This window comes from Gopherus flavomarginatus, chromosome 4 (genome assembly GCF_025201925.1).
Source record: "Gopherus flavomarginatus isolate rGopFla2 chromosome 4, rGopFla2.mat.asm, whole genome shotgun sequence".
Lineage (NCBI taxonomy): Eukaryota > Metazoa > Chordata > Testudines > Testudinidae > Gopherus > Gopherus flavomarginatus.
Window position 1 is genome coordinate 51891823 of NC_066620.1, and position 16264 is coordinate 51908086.

Sequence of the window (16264 nt, forward strand, 5' to 3'; positions counted from 1 at the left end):
ACCCCCTACAGGCCAAGGTGGATGCTATCCAAAAGTGGCCTGTCCCACGGTCCAAAAAGCAGGTCCAATCCTTCTTAGGCTTGGCCGGATACTACAGGCGATTTGTACCACACTACAGCCAAATCACTGCCCCACTGACCGACCTGACCAAAAAGACCCAGCCAAATGCAGTTAAGTGGACTGATGAGTGTCAAAAGGCCTTTACCCAGCTTAAGGCGATGCTCATGTCTGACCCTGTGCTCAGGGCCTCGGACTTTGACAAGCCATTCCTAGTAACCACAAATGCATCTGAGCGTGGTATAGGAGCAGTGCTCATGCAGGAAGCAACAGATCACAACTTCCATCCTGTCGTGTTTCTCAGCAAGAAACTGTCTGAGAGGGAAAGTCACTGGTCAGTCAGTGAAAAGGAATGCTATGCCATTGTGTACGCCCTGGAAAAGCTACGACCATATGTTTGGGGACGGCGGTTCCAGCTACAAACTGACCATGCTGAGCTAAAGTGGCTTCAGACTGCCAAGGGGAACAACAAGAAACTTCTTCGTTGGAGTTTAGCTCTCCAAGATTTTGATTTTGAAATTCAGCACATCTCAGGAGTTTCTAACAAAGTTGCTGATGCTCTCTCCCGTGAGAGTTTCCCAGAATTCAGTAGTTAAAAAGTGTTCTTAAACTGTAGAAGTCTGTTAGTTATATACTTAGTGGTATATGTAAAGGTGCATGTGTTGTATTAATCTGTTTATTTTCAAGTTCTAGAAGGAAATCGCCGCCAGTGAGCTTCCCCACTGTCTGCAATTTGGGGGTCGTGTCATAAACAGATAGCTAAGGGTTAATGTCTCTTTCACCTGAAGCACCTGACCAGAGGACCAATCAGGAAACTGGATTTTTTCAACTCTGGGTGGAGGGAAGTTTGTGTCTAAGTCTTTGTCTGTCTGCCTGCTTTCTCTGAGCTTTGGAGAAGTAGTTCTGCTTTCTAATCTTCTGTTTCTAAGTGTAAGGACAAAGAGATCAGATAGTAAGTTATACGGTTTCTTTTCTTTGGTATTTGCATAAATATAAGTGCTGGAGTGCTTTGATTTGTATTCTTTTTGAATAAGGCTGTTTATTCAATATTCTTTTAAGCAATTGACCCTGTATTTCGTCACCTTAATACAGAGAGACCATTTGTATGTATTTTTCTTTCTTTTTATATATAGCTTTCTTTTAAGACCTGTTGGAGTTTTTCTTTACTTCAGGGAAATTGAGTCTGTACTCACCAGGGAATTGGTGGGAGGAAGAAATCAGGGGGAGATCTGTGTGTGTTGGATTTGTTAGCCTGATTTTGCATTCCCTCTGGGTGAAGAGGAAAGTGCTTTTTGTTTCCAGGACTGGGAACGGAGAGGGGGAGTCACTCTGTTTGGATTCACAGAGCTTGTGTCTGTGTATCTCTCCAGGAGCACCTGGAGGGGGGAAGGGAAAAAGGATTATTTCTCTTTGTTGTGAGACTCAAGGGATTTGGGTCTTGGGGTCCCCAGGGAAGGTTTTTCAGGGGGACCAGAGTGCCCCAAAACACTCTAATTTTTTGGGTGGTGGCAGCAAGTACCAGGTCCAAGCTGGTAACTAAGCTTGGAGGTTTTCATGCTAACCCCCATATTTTGGACGCTAAGGTCCAAATCTGGGACTAAGGTTATGATAATACATAAGTGCAATTGCTAGTTGTCATAGTATAATTCCCAATTCTGAACCTTAGCGTCCAAAATATGGGTACTAGCATGAATTCCCCTAAGCTTAATTACCAGCTTAGATCCTGTAGTGCTGCCACCAATCAGGATTTAGAGTAGAGTGCCTGATAAACACTGGTCTCCCCCAAACCTTCCCTGGGGACCCCCAAGACCCAAATTCCGTGAGTCTCACAACAAAGGGGAATAAATCATTTCCCTTCCCCCTCCTCCCCTCCAGGTGTTCCCTCCCTGGGCTCCTGGAGAGATATACAGATTCAAGCTCCATGAATCTAAATGAAGGGATTCCCCCTTCTCCTTTCTTCCTCCCAGATCTTTCCCGCCCTGGATACACTAGGAGATCACCGTGATTCAATCTTCTTGAATCACAACACAGAGAAATCAGGCGGGTTCCCCCCACTTTTCTCTCCCCCTCCCTTCTCCTTCCCCGTTAAGTACAGACTCAATTCCCTTGAGCCTCAACAAGGGGAAAAATTAAAAGCAAAACTTTTAATAAAAGAAAAAAAGAATAAAGAAAATGACTGTAAATTCAAGATGGAATATTACAGGGTCTGTCAGCTTATAGAAACTAGAAAGAAGCCTGCCCCCAGCAAAATAAAATTTAAAATACTTTTAGCCAAATACACATTAAACCCCTACCAGCCAGATACACATTTGCAAATAAAGCAAAAACAATTAAAAAGACTAAACCACCTTTCTACCTTTTGTACTTACTAAATTGGAATAGAAGATTAGAGAGCCTGTAGGTACGTGTGGTCACTCTCAGAGCCCAGAGAGAACAAAGAAAAACCCAAAAAACACAAACAAAGGCTTCCCTCCACTGAGATTTGAAAGTATCTTGTCTCCTGATTGGTCCCCTGGTCATGTGTTTGGTTCCCTGTTGGTTAACCCTTTACAGGTAAAAGAGACATGAACCCTTAACTATCTGTTTATGACACTAGTATAATTCACTTTTGTCTCTGGAAGCAAAGTTCAGGTTCAGTTATAAATCAGGGCTATCATATCTCTTAGTTGAGCAGAATGTGTTATTTTTAAAAAACACTGAAGTTATTTTAATGGTTATTCCCAGCTTAAGAGGTTGCTGGGAACTTTATATTTTGCTTTATCTACTACCGCAAAGGGATATTTTTTTCACCTTCCAATACCAATTCTTGCCCTGTAGCTATGGTAGCATTTTGGCTAAACCTTCTGCATCTGTATTTAATAATGATGTTAATGGTCTGTGCAAAGTAACTGCAGTGAGGCTTTACCAGGTTTTATGAGGATGGCAGTAATTGCTAACAATGTTGATTCAGAAAGATTTTATAATTTAAGATAATAATTGGGCATATCTAGCAAGGGTTCCCATAACAAATAAACATGTTAATACAAATGTATATGAATCCTGTTAAACCTGGGACTTTAATTCCCCTGCAGCTGTTCTGAAACACTGAATAACACATCCTTCATCAAATCACTTTCTGGTGATGATCTTTTTCCTGGAGTTTGTTAAGGTTGCTGCATAACCCCTGAGATGTGTGCATTGTCAGAATGACACAAATCTGTGTAGAATTTACAGGAATTGTCCTTGCAGCATCTTCTTTGCATACAAACCACACCACTATCCTGTGACTCTCATTTCCTTGATTGTACACTTCATTCTGATATGGGCATTAAGTATTCAGCTGGCGGGTGCTAAGGAGGTATTTGACCTGTATGAGTCATATAGTCTCTTTCCAATTTCCGGAGAGCATGACAGGACTTTCTAAATCTATCTAAGCCTCAAAATCTTTCCATGAGGTCTTATTTGCAACCAGAAGTACATGAAGCTGACTCTTACACTACAGCTTAGGTTGATATAATTTATGTCACTCAGAGGTGTGAATAAGCCCCCACCCCCAAGCGACGTAAATTATACCTACCTAAGAGCTGGTGTGAACAGCACCATGTTGATGGGACAGCTTCTCCTGCTGACATAGCTACCACTGCTCATTTTGTGGGGTGGGAGGGATTTAAGGTGATGGCAAAGCTCTCTCCCATTGGCTTAGCTACAGTGCTGCAGTGCAGCTGTACCTCTGTAAGCTCTCTAATGTAGCCATAGCCACAGCCTTCTCTTGGTAACACTGATGCAAATCTGACATACTCCACTGACATTAGTAAACTCCATGTTGTTATTCTAGTTTTACATCAGGGTAAATGAGAACAGAATTTGACCTGTGGCAAACTTCTATACAGCGCTATTAATTCACATTTTGTGATGTCAAATTAGGTCTTTACTTTTTTCCGAAAATTGTCCTAAGAATGTTTGGCTGGTTTCAGGTATACTGGTGTCAATCAGAAGTAATTCCAGTAATTCCACTGACTATAATTATGTCAGTGGAAGTGAGAGCAGAATCTGACCTGCTGTCTTCTAAAGCAAGTCAGAAACTGGATTGTCAGCAGAAGCAGCAGGAGTTTCAGAGTCAGGCTAGGATGTGGCTTTTTTTACAGTGGGCCATGCGTTTACAGTGTGTTCTGGTATCTTTCTCACAACTGCATACACATTGCACAATAAGAATGAGTATTGCACAAATGGAGTTACATGGATACCCGACAAGTAGGGGTGAAAGTAAAATTGAAAAACTTACCGATATGGGGTCCGACTCTGGCCCCCTTGGAAGAGGTGGGGCCTCGGGTGGAAGGGGTGTTGCTGGGGGTCAGCATCCCCAGCCAGCCCTTCCAGGCTGCCTCTATCGCCCTTTTAAATCACCGGCCCTGGGGCAGCTGCTCCTTCCCCCCGCACCCCGGTTGGCAGCCAGGGGAGGCAAAAGGGGCAGGGACGATAATGCAGTGCTGCAGCAGCGCTCTAAGCAGTGTCTTTGCCATGGCAGTGCTTAAAGACCCTGCTAAAAGCGCTGCCGCAGCAGCAGCACTTTAACATTGCTGCCCCTTTTGCACTTTCCCATCAGAGGCCCTGCAGGGCCCGACAGGGCCGCCGACGGGGGGTGCAAAAGCAGCAGTGACGTTAAAGCCCTGCTGCGGCAGCGACGTTAGGCAGCGCGTTAAGCAGGGTACTTAAAGCACTGCTGTGGCGGTGCTTTAAAGTAAGATGGTAGGGGCCGGTACCAGCGGCCATTTTACCAGTGTGCTGTACCAGCCCGTACTGCCTTACTTTCATCCCTGCTGACAAGTGACTTAGGATCACGGGAGTGATTAAATCTTTAGACCTGAGCAAGGAATTGGCTGATATGATGATATGGTTTTTTGGTTCGGTCGTTGAACTGAAAAATCAGGAAAAGTGTCTGTTTATTTGACCCAAAATTGAATTTTTTCTCTTTTTCTCACTGAAATGGGAAAAAAAAGAATTGTTTTGTGTTGAGCTAAACAATTTGTTCAACGCAAAACAATTTTTGCTGTTTTTTATTTTGTTTGTGGTTTTTTTAAATTTTGTTATTGTTTTTTAAATTTAAAAGTCGCTACATTTCAAAATGAAACATTGTTTTGAAATGGAAAGTCAAAACATTTAATTTGAAAATGTGGAAATGAAACATTGCAACTTTTTGAATATTTATTTTCACCAAAACTATTCGCTGAATATGACACAAATTTGCAAATAGTTTTAGTTGACCCAAAACTGCATTTGTTGTCAAATAAACTATTCTTCAGAAAAATTTCACCCAGCTCTAGTCACCACTTTTTGGCATAGGAGTGCAAAATGCCCCCTCTGCAAAAGTGAGCATTCTCCCATACGGGAGAACAGGTGGTGTCTGGACATTGCTCACTGGGGCTGGGACTGTCTTACATCCTGTATCCCTGCTCTTGGAATGAGGTGCCTAAACCACGTCTTGTGAGAAAGAATTACATGCCTGCCTCAGTCCATGCTAAATGGCCAGAGGAGAAAGTGCTGCCACCTTTCTCATAACTTCTACCTGGTTGATGGAGCACTCACTTAGGGATATGGGAATCCCAGGTTCAGTTCTCCCCTCTGCCTTGTGGTGGGAGGGGATTTAAAAAGGGATCTTCCACCTCTCAGATGAGTGCATTAACTAGTGGGCTATGAGATAGTCTGATATGGATTTCTCTCAGTCTTTCCTGTTGAAGCTGTTCCATTTTGGATAAATTATTAGTCACCGGAGTGGGAGCACTGGACCCTTTGTCTCCCGTGGGGGGTGCCTAAATGACTAGGCTAGATAGTCATTCTCTTGTTCTGGCCTGATGACTCTAAGTAGTTATACAAAGTGGAACAGCTTCAACAGGAGAGATAGAGACCCACCCCACAGAAAAAATAATATATGTTCATGTAATTAACAACTTTATCATTATGCATCCAATTACGGATTATGTTCATCTGTAATGCACAGGCAATCTGAATTCTGGCATTTCCTAATTTTTGAATGCTTGACTTTGCAACCTTAATAATGTTCTTTTAATGTAGTACTTTGGGATATGGTTTCTCAATTTTTAAAAAAACTCTGAAAACAGAAATTTAAGTATGTGGACCCACACTGACCACCCCCCATTTGGGTCACCAGCAGGTTTGGGATCCACAACACAGAACTCTATCACTTGAGCTGATGAAGTTTCCAATAACACTAGAAGGCTGTTGTTATCTATATGGACCAGCCACTAGCAGGCAGGGCCGGCTTTAGGAGGTGCGGGTCCTGATTTGAAAGAGCTGCCACCGAAATGCTGCCGAAGACAGCGGCAGCAATTGAGCTGCTGCCAAAGATAGCGGCGGCAATTAGGCGGCAGCTCAATCAGTTGCTGCTGTTTCTGGCGGCACTTCGGTGGAGGGTGCAAGGCCCCTCTTCCAGACGCTGTGGGGCCCAATTCCTGGGAATTGGGGGAATCGCCCTAAAGCCGGCCCTGCTAGCAGGTGATGAGACACATACTTTGCCAGTAGGTTTCACAGATATATGCAGACCTCAGAGGAATGTAGAGACTCAGGACTTCTTTCCTCCCTCCATTCCAGGTTTGGGGTGAGGGGGAGAGTGCTCTAGTGTTTATAAACACTTCTACTCCCAGCCTGTCTCTGTTCCCCTCTGCTCCCATCCACCCCCTGCCACCTCCCTTTCACTAGCTAAAATGTTTGTAAAGGAATATATAGGATTTTATTGTTATTTATTAATAAAAGACTGGGCAAGTATTGCTAGAACATTGGCTATTGGATGTAGGCGCAATATAGTTAACTGACTTGCTCACTGCTGGTTCTTCTTTCTTCATTGGTAAATGATCTGAAATGCTTAGGGATAACTTGGGACCAACTAACTTACAGAAATGAAAATGGAAACAAACATGTTGAAGTCTAGAGCCAATGGAGAGCTTTAGCAAGCTCATCTTCTATCTGCTGTTACTGATCTTTTGTAGTATGGGAATCAGGCCGTGAATATGACTTATGAAGGTAGCAAACATTTTGAACTTTCTCATATTGGCCTGGGATTCAGCCTTCACTGGAACTGAAAGGGCAATTGTTTTGGGGATATGTGTGATTCAAGGCAATTTGTTCACAAAATGAAGGAGAGGCGAGTGGTAGAAGCAACAGGGGAAAGTGAGGCGAGAAAGAAAGAAACAAAGCCCCAAACCAAACCACCGCTATTTATTTTGGATAACATTCAAGTCTTCTACATACTGTAAGTGTATTATAATACCATGGAAGCCTATGGGGAATGTCTTCATGCTCGTTTCTGATGGATATCAGTAAGAATTCTTCTAATAGAACAAGGGACTATATATCCTTATATATGTTTTCTTAATTATTTTTAAATTGTGTTAAATCTCTCATCTTATGAAAATTTGGGATAAAGGGTCTGATCCAAAGCCCTTAAAGGAGCTGATTTCAATGGGCTTTGGATCTGATACAAAAATATAGGACTTCATAGCTGTGACCATGTTACACCCCATTGGGAAACCATCATTAAACCTGTGTTCTGTTTTGCACTTAAAGAGGAAGTCCATCCTGTTTTTTGACAGGGGAAATAAAGGGTAGATCTGACCCAATTTTTCAGTACATAATATCTGAGTATAGCATGGATTTTTCTTGGGAGCTTAAAGAAAATAGGATCATCCATGTGAGTTCTAAAGTTCACATTCTGAGTCTCATGATTTTTGCAGGGGCCTCCAATGTAAACTACAAACTGAAGAAAGATTTTTTTAAAGGTACATAGTGGGCATTTGATGGGCTTGCTGGGGCTATGTAATTTTGTTATTTAACAAAAAGAATTTAAAACAATTACTATTATTGGCCATAAATGAATCATTATGCACTGCAGCTAGCCAGCAGAGAACAAGGCTTATGATGACTAGGGTTCTCTGAAGCAATGGCTGCTGGTTCAGCAAAGTCTAGGAGCTCCATGAAACTTCAGGAAAGCTCTTGCACTAGTATCAGGGTTCCTTCCCCATTTTCTGAACTCTAGGTTACAGATGTGGAGACCCGCATGAAAGCCCCCTAAACTTAGGTTAAAACCTGGTATGCTGCCACCACCAAGTGATTTAACAAGAAACAGGGAAAGGACCACTTGGAGTTCCTCTTCCCGCAAAATATCCCCCAAGCCCTTACACCCCCTTTCCTGGGGAGGCTTGAGAATAATATCCTAAACAGCTGGTTACAAAATGATCAAAGACCCAAACCTCTGGGTCTTTGGACAATGGAAAAATCAGTCAGGTTCTTAAAAGAAGTATTTTATTAAAAAGAAAACGTAAAAATCATCTCTGTAAAATCAGGATGGAAAATAACTTTACAGGGTAATCAGATTCAAAGAGCCCAGAGGAACCCCCTCTAGCCTTAGTTTCAAAGTTACAACAAAACAGGGATACCTCCCTCTAGCAAAGGTAAAATTCACAAGTTGAGAAGACAAAGATAAACTAATATGCCTTGCCTGGCTGTTACTTACAAGTTTGAGATATGAGAGTCTTGTTCAGAAAGATTTGGAGAACATGGATTGATGTCCGGTCCCTCTTAGTCCCAAGAGCGAACACCACCAAAACAAAGAGCACAAACAAAAGCCTTCCACCCACCCCCAAGATTTGAAAGTATCTTGTCCCCTTATTGGTCCTTTGGGTCAGGTGTCAGCCAGGTTACCTGAGCTTCTTAACCCTTTACAGGTAAAAGGATTTTGGTGCCTCTGGCCAGGAGGGCTTTTATAGTACTGTATACAGGAGGGTTGTTACCCTTCCCTTTATCGTTATGACAACTAGCTAAACAGTTTCACAGAGAACAACACCAAAGCAAAACATTAGGAAATCATCGAAACAGAACAAAAGCGACTGTGTCAATGATCCTGTTCTTCATGAAACTGCATAGCAGCTCAGGAACTCCTGCTCGTAGTGAAGAAAATGACTACCAGTGTCAAAGATCCTGGTCTTCATCAAACTGTTAAGCCAGTTTAGGAGCAGAGTGAACTAATAGGGTCTATGACAAGGCAACTGCTACTTTGATAAATACTAGGATTTTTGTAAACACAGCTAGCTGGTAGAGAAGTAGCTCTTGTCCTTTGTGAAAGGAATCACTGCTGTGTCCGAGGTCCCTATGTAAACATTATGTGTAATTCTGCATTCCTCAGATACAATGATGAGCTAATGAAGAACATGAAAACGTTTCATTTTCACCAAGGAAGGCAAAAAGTGTTGGTTTAGCAAAATGTTGATTACTTTAGGGGAGCAGTACAATATGGCCTCAGTAAAATGTCCTCCATCCAAATCTGGGGCCTATCCCAGCAGAGGAGAAGTGGGTTTTTCAAGCCCAGCAGCATTAAAGTTGTGTTGTAGAGGGAAAACTTTGATAAAACAGTGGCTGCTTCCACAAAGAAAAGGACCTTCATGAAAGTGGAGCTCCTGAGCCAACTGGACACTTTCACAACAGGATTTTTGTGAAAAAAGCTGTTGCTGTGTTAGAGCCTTTCTTAAGCTAGAATAATTAGGGGAAATTAATACACACAAACACTTCTTATGTTGTGGGCATAAGACACCTAGCCCAAAACCACCAAAGACAATGAAAAGTTAGTTTTGGATTGTGGATTTCGTTTTCATATATATATTTTGTTCTTGACATAAATTGTGGATTAATCTATGTAGTTACAAGAAATATGGTCTCTGAACACACAAGGAATCTTATCCTCTGTATTATCTAGAAAAACAATCATTAACATGTAAGGCTAGAAGGAACCTAAAGAGGTCATCTTGTCCATCCCCCTGTGCTGTAGCAGGATTACACATCTGTGCTTGTATTGCCAGAAAGTAAAGAAAAACAAAATCAAAAAACCAAAAGGAATAGCCTCTTTTCCTCTTTAAATATTCTGCTGTCTTATCTCTGTCTCCTCTCCTACTTCTCTTTACTTTGTTTTCTTATCCCAGTCTTCTCTAGCCTTGTGTGGCCTCCTCACTTTATCTTCTGTCGTCTCTTCTGAATCTTACCTCTCTTTTCCAGGTCTCCTTCCCTCAACACAATAGCAGGTGGTAAACTCTATGGCAGTGGTTCTCAAAGTGTGGATCAGGACCCCACAGTGGGTCATGACCCCATTTTAATGGGGTCGCCAGGGCTGGCATTATACTTGCTGGGGCCTGGGGCCGAAGCCCGGCCGAAGCTGAAGCTCCCTCCACTTTGTCAATTTTTTTCTGATATTGAGGTGCCCAAACTGAATTTTCTATCTCCAGTGCAACCGACATGATTGGGCGGGGTGGGGGAGGGAAAGGAATGATAGAACATTGTCTGTGCAGAGCAAAGCATAAAATAAAAGAAGTAGAAAATTAGCAGAAACTAAAAAGTCTCATTTATAACATACATAGTGTAATAATTAGTTAAAAACTCCAACTATTAACATTGTTCAAAATGTAATATTGGTAGACCTATCTACTGCTATTTCTAAGGCAACCAACAGCATGATGGATTTTTAAGAACAGATTAGACAAACACTTGACAGGATGGTTTAGCTGTTTTTTTCCTGCTTTGAGTGCAAGGGGCTGGACTAGATGACCTATTGAGGTCCCTTCCAGTCCAATACTTCTATGATTCTATGATATTTGAACTTTACCATCTTAAAATCAATCTTCCAGTCTCAGATCAGTAACACCCACATGTTGCATCTTGTCTGAAACTAGGTCCTGCTGAAAATCTGCTCTGGTGGATCCATAACCCACACTGAGTCCCATTTAAGTCAGTGAGGAGCCACACTGGGAAAGGGGTTCACCCCATGTTCAAGCTGTAGCATTAGGACCATAGCTTGTAAGCTTTACAAGCAGAGACCATGTCTTGACAAATGTTTGCATAGGACATATGGGACTCCAGTACCTACAGGGGCCTCTGGCTACCACTATAATAGTAACAATTATTAATAATAACAAGCCTTCATGTGTTTTGTTTAAAGCACATTTCAGGAGAAAGTTACTTGAGAACCTTTTTTAATTCGACATGTTTTAACTGGTACTCTTTATATCCCTCCTCTTGCAAAGACAAGTCGCCATAGTTCCTGTATTCTATGGGCTGCACTATGCAGGAGGTCAGCCTAGAGTACATGATCATAACAGTCCCCACTGGCCTTAACTCTATGAATTGCTATGATGGCCTTGGAGTGACTGAAAGTACTAATTAACTAATGTGACCCTCTAAAAATGATATAGGAATAGTGTTTTATGCCAGCTCAGTCATGAACCACCAGAATGAAAAGCAAATGCCTATTACTATTAAAAGGAAGGGATCCCAGTCCTTGTGCCAAACAAAGGCCTCATTTCTAGTCTGCCAGATATTGTATATTAAAACTGTTACTGGTCCAGGACTAAAATTTATCCAACCTAAATCTGTGACCAGTGTAATTTGGGAATGTGAGGAAGATATTTCTCATTTGGGAAGAAATTTTTGTGACGGGTTTCTTTTATTAAAAAGGGCAGCTGTTTGAAAGCCTTTAAGATATTTGGAAAATCATAATAACCTGGGAGGAGGGTGAAAGTGCAGGTGAGAAGGTCAAAGTTGCTGAATATATGCAGTTTATTCCTTGGTTCTGCAGTTTATTTAATGGACATAGAAATAAAAGCCATTTATTCCACGGCTATCATGACATATATACAATTTAAATATTTAGGGCTAGATCCTCAAGTGCACCAGAGCTGTGCTTCCTGCACTGAGTGTGTGTGTGGGGGGGAGGCATATATGGCTTTCTGCCACTCTTCATACCGCCTCCTCAATCCTGTTTCAGTCCCCAGCCCAAGCTGAAATAGCCTCAGGACTGCTCTAGTTTGTGTCAGTAACAAACTCCCCAAGCGGCTATTCTGCCAGCCCAGGATAGCCAGAGTGCAGTGTGTTCTGGCCATGCTTCCTCCCTGGCCTCTGCGATGTGGGGAGCAGGCAGGAGCAAGAGGGAAAGACTTGGCTACACTGGTTCTATGCTACCCCTTTATAAAGGGAATCCTCCACTGGCTGTTTAGGCCAGCTTTTTAGTCACTTTGCGCTGCTGAAGTGGGACAAAGGAACTGGAGTGGGGCTAGGGATCTATCCAATATCCACATATCTATTCCTTTTCTGATTTACCTTTTTATAACACTGAGGCCTATTTTCTTTTTACAGGATATTTCTGATGTAAGTAGGAAAAAAAACCCTATTCAAAATAGCACATGGACACATCATGACTAAAATGGTACATCTTTATATTTTGAAGAGGATGCAATAAATGTTTTATTCATCTTTTTATAGCTGATTCTCTGAGTGAACAGCAAACAGAATAATAATTTCAATTTCTCACTCTTTCCCATGCAATGGATGTCTTTTAAACTGAAGGGCTAAATTCATCTCTAGTGTAACTCCACAGACTATTATGGCTTTTCACCAAAGAGGACTTTGGCTCATGATGTTTTTGCATAGTGAATATGGAAATTAGCATGCAGCACACTATGGCATGTTAGTATTATATTTATTGCATTTGTGGCATAGCAGCCTCTTGAAAATGTAAGTACGGTGTGACCCTGAAGTCACATTTCCCAATAATTTCCTGTATAAGATAAATGGTTTCCTGCTAAACTGGCTTGTTTTGCAATTAAGAAATATAAAATTAATTAAAAAATACCGTACTATTTTAGTAGGTATCTGGAAGGTATAAAATTCAGAGGTCATGACAAAAATAGTCTGATGCAAAACTGCAAATCAGATTAGAGGGCCAGATCCTCAGCCAGTGTAAATTACCATAGCTTTATTGATGTCAGTAGAGCTGCACCATAGAATCATAGAATATCAGGGTTGGAAGGGACCTCAGGAGTTCATCTAGTCCAACCTCCTGCTCAAAGCAGGACCAATTTCCAACTAAATCATCCCAGCCAGGGCTTTGTCAAGCCTGACCTTAAAAAACTCTAAGGAAGGTGATTCCACCACCTTCCTAGGTAACCTATTCCAGTGTTTCACGACTCTCTGAGTGAAAAAGTTTTTCTTAATATCCAACCTAAACCTCCCCCCACAGCAACTTGAGACCATTACTCCTTGTTCTGTCACCAGGTACTACTGAGAACACTCTAGATCCATCCTCTTTGGAACCCCCTTTCAGGTATTGAAAGCAGCTATCAAATCCCCCCTCATTCTTCTCTTCTGCAGACTAAACAATCCCAGTTCCCTCAGCCTCCCCTCATAAGTCATGTGCTCCAGCCACCTAATCATTTTTGTTGCCCTCCACTGGACTCTTTCCAATTTTTCCACATCCTTCTTGTAGTGTGGGGCCCATAACTGGACACAGTACTCCAGATGAGGCCTCACCAATGTCGAATAGAGGGCAATGATCACATCCCTTGATCTGCTGGCAATGCCCCTACTTATACAGCCCAAAATGCCATTAGCCGTCTTGGCAACAAGGGCACACTGTTGACTCATATCCAGCTTCTCGTCCACTGTAACCCCTAGGTCCTTTTCTGTAGAACTGCTTCCTAGCCATTCGGTCCCTAGTCTGTAACAGTGAATGGGACTCTCTCCTCCTAAGTCCAGGACTCTGCACTTGTCCTTGTTGAACCTCATCAGGTTTCTTTTGGCCCAGTCCTCTAATTTGTCTAGGTCCCTCTGTATCCTATCCCTACCCTCCAGCGTATCTACCACTCCTCCAAGTTTAGTGTCATCTGCAAACTTGCTGAGAGTGAGGTCCATGCCATCCTCCAGATCATTAATGAAGATATTGAACAAAACCGGCCCCAGGACCGACCCTTGGGGCACTCCACTTGAAACCGGCTGCCAGCTAGACATGGAGCCGTTGATTACTACCCGTTGAGCCTGACGATCTAGCCAGCTTTCTATCCACCTTATAGTCCAATCGTCCAGCCCATACTTCTTTAACTTGCTGGCAAGAATACTGTGGGAGACTGTATCAAAAGCTTTATACCAATATACATCAGCTGAGGATCTGACTCAGAAACCTGAATCACCCTTTGCATTCTGTATGGTTTGAATAACTAGAACTACGAATATGCTTTGAAGTATCTCAGCTAACTTCTGTCTTGTTACTGGGGCTTGAAAGAATGTATGAAACTATGTTTAAGCCTTCTAGGGTGCATCTACAATGGAAAAATTTGGACCCAGGATCCTCCATGTGTGCAGCTACACTAGTCAGTGCAACAGTGGAGGCCATAGTATAGACGGGGGCAGGCATTTTTACCAATATAACTTCCATCATAGTTAGCACTGATGGGGGTTGCATAGGTGGTGAATAATGGTTTTGAATTTTTGCAGTGTAGATGCACCTATATTGCTTAGATTAAGACATGTTCCTTGTCTCAGTGGCCCTGTCTACATTAGGAAAACTGGGACCCAAAATTCACTACCAGGGCAGTTTCAGCAGTGGTAGCACCAGGGGAGATGGTAATGTACTTGGGGATTAAGTCTTTTTACTACTGTGCCATAGAACCCTGATGCAGTGGGTTTCTGATATGTTCACAGTATACACACAGAAATCAGATTAAAAACATAGGTTTCAGAGTAGCAGCTGTGTTAGTCTTTATCCGCAGAAAGAACAGGAGTACTTGTGGCACTTTAGAGACTAACAAATTTATTTGAGCATAAGCTTTCGTGGACTACAGCCCACTTCATCGGATGCATAGAATGGAACATATAGTAACGGGATATATATACATACAGAGAACATGAAAAGGTGGGAGTTGCCCTACCACTCTAAGAGGCTAATTAATTAAGATGAGCAATTATCAGCTGGAGAAAAAAAGTTTTTGTAGTGATAATGACAAGAAGGTGTGAGGCTACTTAACATGGGGAAATAGATTCAATGTGTGTAATGGCTCAGCCATTCCCAGTCTCTATTCAAGCCTAAATTGATGGTATCTAGTTTGCATAATAATTCAAGTTCAGCAGTTTCTTGTTGAAGTCTGTTTTTGAAGCTGTTCTGTTGCAAGATTGCCACCTTTAAGTCTGTTACTGAGTGACCAGAGAGCTTGAAGTGTTCTACTGGTTTTTGAATATTATGATTCCTGATGTCAGATTTGTGTCCATTTATTCTTTTGTGTATTCTTTAATTAAAAACATAAATACTCTTGTTGAAAGGTTGGAATGTAACACTATATTCTCTTAGAATTCAGAATCACACACAAGAACCCCAAAACAGAGAGAGACAAAGCAGGCTGCTCCCTAAAACAGCGCCACAGTTCAACCCATCTTACTCTAGGAAGGATGTCTGACTGCTGGTAGGTCCAGATCGCACACTTTACTAAAGATCCCACCAGCCTGCATGCAGAACCCCTCCCATTCTTAAAGCTTTTCTAGCTGGAATTAAAATATAGTCCTTACACCATTGTTCCATACAGAGAACTTGCAGAACCCCCAGAACCAGGAGGAGGCCAGGGAAAACTCACACAGAGCCCTTTGACTATGATAGCTTTGCTTAAGCTTCCCTTAGCTGCTGCCTTTGGGATACTCCTCAAGAGGGATTTAATAATGCAGAGTGTCATGTCATTTCTGAAAAAAAACTTTCCCTTGTTGTCTGAGGCCAGTGTACATCCCACTGGTGCTGCTGTGTTCTCTCTTCAGCCATGGCTCCCCCTACTGAGAGTGGGGTGGACCTTCTCCTTCCTCCCCTCCACACTGGAAATAATGGGAGAATGACTGGGCCCTGTATTTCTAGATGGAAATGCTAAGCTGCTAGTAAGGTGGCATTTGAAAGATGGTGAGTCTGGTGTTCTTAGCATCAACCCCTGCTGGTTAATCAGGAATAGAGCACAGTTCAGCTTCCTGGATCAAATTGACATGAGACTTGTATAAAGATGGGGAAGGGAAGATAAATTGGTTGAATTAAGAAAGCAATATTATATCAACAATGGCCATATTTTTGGCTTTAACCTTTCTAGTAAATGGCAAACAGCAAATACCATGGTAAAGTCAAATACTGTGGCACAGTAAATGTTGATTGTCTAAGTCCTTGCAGTGTACAGGGAAACCTAAGGTTTCTGTGACAGTGACATTTAAACATGGATCCCCAGCTGCCATGTATTTCAAAAATGGAACAGATTATTTCAGCCTGGACCAAGCAGTCTGAACCTGCAAGGTCTGAATCTTTTCCCACGAGCTAGATGAGAACTGGATAGGGCTGGAACACCTACCTTTGGATGGAGGTACTCCAAAACAAAGAATAAAA